The following is a 6,434-nucleotide window of genomic DNA, read 5'->3' as shown; positions in this document are numbered from 1 at the left end:
AAACTTACAGCTAAATGAAATGATGGAGAAGGCAAGAGTTACTGTGCTGGGAAATAAGGCCATGAGTTGCAGTGACAAGAGGATCTCTAGAAGTCACCAGCTGACAATGCTATAACATGTCTATGGAAGGAAATATATCTTGTGATTTAATGGGCAAAAGTCATGGGATTAGAGAGGTGCTGAGAAGCAATTGATTGGAGTCATCTGTTTAAAATGGAATGACATTAAAAGTAAAAAGTCATAGGATTTAAGAATTGGGAATATTAAGCTTAGAAAAGTAGCAAATGCAGAAGTCCAAGATGCTAGACAGACATCTTTGGCACATTATCAGTTACTGCAGCAAGGGAAGAATAGTGGCATGTGATTGGAATACGTATGTAATTTGAGCCATACGTGAGGAAGTGTTTGTTCTACTTTTAAAACCACCCAAGTATCATCAAATTATACATGCGTGGGGGGGGTGTGTTTGGGCTTTTTTTTCTTTTTTTCTTTCTCCCCCCCTTTTTTTTTTTTTAAAAAGAAGAATTTTAATAGCTAACCTGGGAAGGCAAAGATTGTTGAAGAATCTTTTCCTCAACATCCATCCTGATATGTGTCATCAGCAACAGACAAGAACAGAAGAAACCAGAATTTGCTATTAAAAGATTGCTGGAAAATGCCATGGTACTCACTTGGAACATGTTATCCTTTATGCAGTGAGGTGTGGATCTTGTTTCTGATTACAGTACTTCCATACAGCTGACACAGACATACTGCCAGCTGTCAGCTGGGTCTATCCAGTCTCGGCATAAAGAGAGAGGTGGAGGTGGGGTGGGAGCAGATTATTTTTGGTCTCTCCAAAAACTGGGAACAGTTTCTACTAACATAGGAGTTCCTCTGTCATGATGTTGTGTCTCCAATCCAATGTTACAGCATGGCCAGCCCAAGAAGGGGCAAATGGTAGTCAATCTGCTAGCAAATATCATTCATGGGTGATGCTTCAGTAAGATATTTTCTTGTTGTTTTGTGCTACTAGACTGGGAAATAGCCTATGAAGTGGCCCTTACAGTAAGCGATGTGCTGTGGACAAGATGCTGGTTTCTACTCCTGCCAGACAAACCATAAATCATCCTTATATCATCCATTGCCAGGTGTAGTTCCCTTCATTGCTGCTTCAACTGATCCTGGAATCAGTTAGAGGTGCCACCAGAGCTCAGACTTCCACTAGTGCTGCTTCCTGCTCCTCTGAAGTCAGCAGCAACTGAGTTCTGCTGCTGGTAGCCTTTCTGATGGTCCTTTCAATCAATCTTTGTCAACCTGAGCCTTTTGCAGAATAAACAGCAAGTGATAAGGCAGATGAAGGATGAGGTTTTTTAAAACACAAATCCGTTTATCTCCTGGGCAATATGCACTCCTTCTGGCTGGTACCTTTTTCCACCCTAAAGTTGAAAATCTGGCAGTGTTCCAAACCCAGTTGGTATTGGTGAAATCCTTGCTCATTCTTGGATTTGCCTCGCTCCATGATATCCCTTACTAGAGGACTAAACATGCTGAGAATGTTGTGGTAAACATGCTAACTACCTTCAATATTTGTGGGTGAGTGATTTTTAAAGCATATTTTAGTATCCTCCTAATTCCTATTTGAAACAGCCTCTGCCTATGTACTCTGCTGGTTTCTTCCAGTTCCTAGGCTGATTTCATAATCAAGTCAGCATGAAATCAAACAACATCATAATTCTGTGAGTGCACTAATAAACACATTAACCATCTCAAATAATGATGCCATAAAAATATATGTATTTTCACAGCTTAAATTTTGTGAACATTGAGTTTGAATAATAAGTGAGTGGAAAAATGACCACATACACAGAAAAGGACCAAAGAGAGGCGGTCAAGTAAGAAACAAAAATGGCTTAGTAGTAAAAGCCTGCAGAAGGAAAACATTAAAAAATTGTTGATGCAGAAAGACAAAGAAATAAACATCAATTAGGGATTTAAATACCTAATTAATATTGTTACAAAAGAACACCTGCAAAGCATCGACTACAGGGTCTTTTTACAGTTATTGATTGGTAGAAGGAGAAAAAAAGGGGGGGAGAAAATTGCTACTGCCAACTGTGGTTGAAAGGAGTTGACAAATTGACACTAAGTGCTCCCTCACATAGTGACTATCCACACTGTTATTAACTCAGCCCATCCTTGCAGATGCATATACTTTGTTTAGTGCTCAGTGTAATGATCTTAATTCCTCCTTGATTTGTTCTGTATCGCAATAATAGACTTGGTAAAATGCAATTCAACACAATAGATTAAATTTACCAAAGGGAAAGGAGTAAAGTATTTTCCTAACTTTAATTTTAAAAGTCATTAAAACTTAAGTGTATAGATGCTGACTACTTCTAATGCTGACAAAATGTTAGCATTTATGAAGTGCAGTTTTCCCACTTTTTGTAATACTACAGAGCCTGGGTCAATATACTGTAGAGTGTAACGCCTTACAAGATGTGTGTTGAAGATTTAATCCCAAGACTTTGGACCCTTTGCTTTCAAGACTGACTTGTTAAATATTATTGTAGTGAAATAAATATATCATCAAACATGTTACTTTGGCACAAGGAAAATCTTGCATGCATATTGCTTTGTAGCTGTTTTCATGCATATTGATTGTAGCTGTTGGATTGCGACTTCACCTGCTGACTGACTTCAAATGGGATCTAAACACCCATGTAGCAGAAGGCACAACATATGATCCAAAATAACATGCTGGGGAGTATCTATTTTGCCTCACAGTGGAAATTCAAGCTAGAAACTATACAACATTTTCATAAAAATGGTAGAACTGCCCTATCCCTTCTCCTCCCCCCCCCCCCCAAGGTTGTGTTCTAGAACTTGAGAAATATAACACAGGGAACTTTATGCGCTTTAAAGAAGTGGCATTTATTTAAAGAAAGGCAAATTGGGGGGTGAGTGGATATTTTAGAATGCAATGCAGCTGTGTGTGTCTGGCTGTGCTTAACCATAGCTCATGTGAAGAGTTTCTGTGTGTTTGAAATTGTGCAGCTACAGCACACTGCCTGCTTTCCCCTATCACTTCCTGAAAAAGCCTGTTAGGGTGCTGCTTTGGTGTCGGAAAATTTCACTCCATAAGTGAGACAGTGGGGTATAACCCATTCTAGCTCTGTTCCCCATTTGTAAGGACTGCAGCTTTTCTTCTGCTCTGAACTACAGCTGTGAGATTTCATGAGCAGCAGACTGAGCTCCAAAGAAAAAGACTAAAGAACCTGAACAGGGAGCACTAGCCTCATCCAAGTGTTTTGGGTTCAGCCAGAATCATGTCTGAGCATTTTTCTCCATCCTCCATCTGCCCCTGAGGGCAGAACAAAAATGTGTTGTACTTGGTGATCAAATCCACTGGAAGGTGCAACAGGATAAAGAAAGATAACCTTTCCTTACTTTAAACTGTGTCCTTTTAACTCCCTTTCCTACTCCCCCTGCCAACACTTTGGGCCCCAGCCAGCTGGATCTTCCTCCTCTGTCGGTATCCTAAATGCATAGTTAGAAATGAGTGCATTGTGGTTTGCATTATTTCATTTGTTTGTTTCTGTGATGAGTTATTTCTAGAAGCAGTGTTTTCTGTCTGAGGTATAATTACTTGGGGTTTTAGTAAATGAAAACCTCTTTTATTGATAAACAATAGCAGAGAATGACAGCGATAAGCATATTAGTTAAAAGGTTGCTTTTAACGTTAAGTGATACAAATTTATTTATTTTTTTAACCCATGGAGTACCCTTACTAAGAAAAAGCCATTGTTTTGACAAACTTTTGAAAAATTTTTTTCTTTTTTCTTTTTAAAAAAGCCTGCCCATGTTAATTGCTATTATTCAGCTACCCTCATTTGCTTGGTTTAGAGTTCTCCTATTTAATTTAGCAGTCTTGATACAGACCTCACCCACCAGGGAAGCTCCTGAGCTTTTGCAGCTGTATTTATTCTGCTCTTTTATGGAGTGTGTTAGCTAACAAAAAGTAGTTTCCAACATCCAATTTGTTTGTCAAGTTCCCAAATTACAGTATGGCCCCCTTCATTGTTCACAAGGAAAGGCTTCCTCAGCACCGTAACAAAAGCAAGTGTAAGGAGGCAGCACTAGCACAAAAGTGTTTTGGAGCAGTGCTCATCAACATGTAGTGCAACACCTGAACTTGGTTACTCTGGAATGATGAAGACCACCAAGCTCAACAGTACCTCCTGTTAACTGGGAAATGAATGAAACAGCACAACTGCTCTTGCCTGATGAAAGGGTGCTTCTTACCAAAATTCCATCTCTAGGAAGTTACTCATTGATGTACTTGATTTGTTCAGGCCAGTTTTATAGAAACTCTTTTGATGGTACCTCTAATCAGCTCAAATAGCCTTCTCCTTTGTTTTATTTCCAATATGTATGAGGTTCAAATCTACACTAATTAAAGCAAAATAGCAATAACCTGATGACAGTCAGGCAGAATATAAGCTCAGCCACCTGTCTTTTCTATCAGTCTGACAGTTTTCCTTTAAAACCAGAGACAAAACTGCCACTGATATGAGAGATGGATTGTATGCAAATGGAAGAAACCCACAAAACTACTAATACCTAATGCTTTTTTCTTATCTCAACACTCTATGTTTTTAGGAACTCAATAGAGACAGAGGCCTTACAGGCTTGGACTCTTTTCTTAAAAAAAAAAATTTCAACGCTACATATATATGTAGAATACAATTAGTTACACTAAAAATATGTTTCTAATAACCACTTTTAATCCTGTTTGGTAGAATGCTTATATAGTTAGATTGTGGTATGCAGATTGCCAGATTAGAGCTGTATGTCTTTGCAAGTACTTCCTGTGGGGTTCCCTAAGCTGATTTACAAATTTTGCAGTCTTCCATGCCATTCCATGAGGATGTCTGTCTGTCTGCCTGTGATGCACCTGCTTTACAATTGGCCTCACTTCACAGAGCAGGAGGAGCATTGATCACACCAGGGGTCAACCCTACCCAAGACATAAATAAGCACTCAAGGCAAAATTGCCAGAGTACTTTTCTTTCTCTCATTGTGAAACGCAATGGGGAAAAATTGACAAAATAATCACCAAGAGATGGGGCTAATTCAACCTTTTCAAGACTATTACTTCAGAAAATACAGTCATTCCTACAGATAAGAAAACTTGTAGTAATCAAGATCCAGGAAAAATCATTCCTGTTGGCTGATGTTCTCTGGATCTTTTTTATAAATTGGTATTTCAAGCTTATAAAAAGTCAGCATTGCAAATACATTTTTGAGAAATGAATTCTTAGTGAAGTTGCCATAAACCAATTCTAGTGGTTCGTTTGGAGCTCTGTGAAATGTAAAATCCTTGAAAGAAACTTCTCTAAGTTTGCCTTGTCCTTCTAGTAAATATACCCCAAACAGCATTATGGTATTCTTCCTTGAGCCTTTGGACATATATGTTTAGTGTTGAGATGTTGTGCAGCATCAGTATGATTATACTGATTTATTTTCTGTGATTTTATTTATTTTTTTAATAGTCTAGTAACAAACTTACAATCTAGCTCTTCTGGGTGAGGACCTCCTGTATTCATTTTGTTCCCTAGTATTCAGTTTATATATCAAAAAAGTGAGGTAGTAGATACTGCATGGATTCTTCAGATGTACCCAACATTAATTATACTGATTACACTAAATTCTGTGCAAATTCTCTCAAGAGATGTCAAGAGGGAGACAAAGGCTCTGGAGAATACAAATGGGCTGCAGCTGCTAATCTGAATAAGAGTGTAGCCCACTAGGAAAGGTAAAATGATGACACTGGCCAAAGATTAAATATAACATTTTTAAATCAAAATATTTAACTGTTTCATATAATAGTATAACACCAATATACATGATGTGGCAGACAAAGTATATTGGTGCTTTTTGTTTTCATGGGAGGAATAAAAGCAATCCCTTTTTCATAACTGGGGTGAAGAAAACAATATTTTTCTGTTGATTAGTTATCCAGCATGAACTTGCAAAAGAGAAAACACACAGTGGGGCTGAAACAAAGCCAGGAAAGCTTGAAGTGTTGTTCTCTGGTTTTGCCTCTCCACAACTCCAGTGAAAATAGAGAAATAGAAAAATATTTCCAATACAGAAAATGCTTAAAGCCATACCTAACTAATCCACTGTGTCAGTGCCTGTAATCGCTATGCTCTATAAAAGAGGGAGGAGACAAGATGGTGTCTCAGCTTCCTTTTGTGGAGTTATGAGTGTATTTACAAGTTACAGTAAGTTATGTTCACTAGAGACCATAAGCACTGCTAGAGATACCCCAGCACGGAGTGTGGTCCATCATGTTATTAGTTCAGTTTTCTAGTACCTTTTCTGCTTAACTGATTTACGTGAAATAGTATGTGACCTATAATCTCGAGAACCTTGACACTGTCAGT

At 38.2% G+C, this 6,434-nt stretch overlaps 1 protein-coding gene across 1 annotated transcript in view; it reads right to left on the bottom strand.

Annotated features, from left to right (window-relative positions):
* STK39 (serine/threonine kinase 39) overlaps positions 1-741 on the bottom strand; it is a 134,971-nt gene extending 134,230 nt beyond the window's left edge. The window contains exon 1 of the mRNA XM_030486608.1: positions 672-741. The gene's annotated coding sequence lies outside the window, so the exon portion shown is untranslated. The remainder of the gene's footprint in view (positions 1-671) is intronic.
* Between the last annotated feature and the right edge of the window lie 5,693 nt (positions 742-6,434).

The sequence above is a fragment of the Strigops habroptila genome, chromosome 5, assembly GCF_004027225.2.
Source record: "Strigops habroptila isolate Jane chromosome 5, bStrHab1.2.pri, whole genome shotgun sequence".
Classification (NCBI taxonomy): Eukaryota; Metazoa; Chordata; class Aves; order Psittaciformes; family Psittacidae; genus Strigops; species Strigops habroptila.
This window is presented reverse-complemented; position numbering and strand designations above follow the sequence as displayed.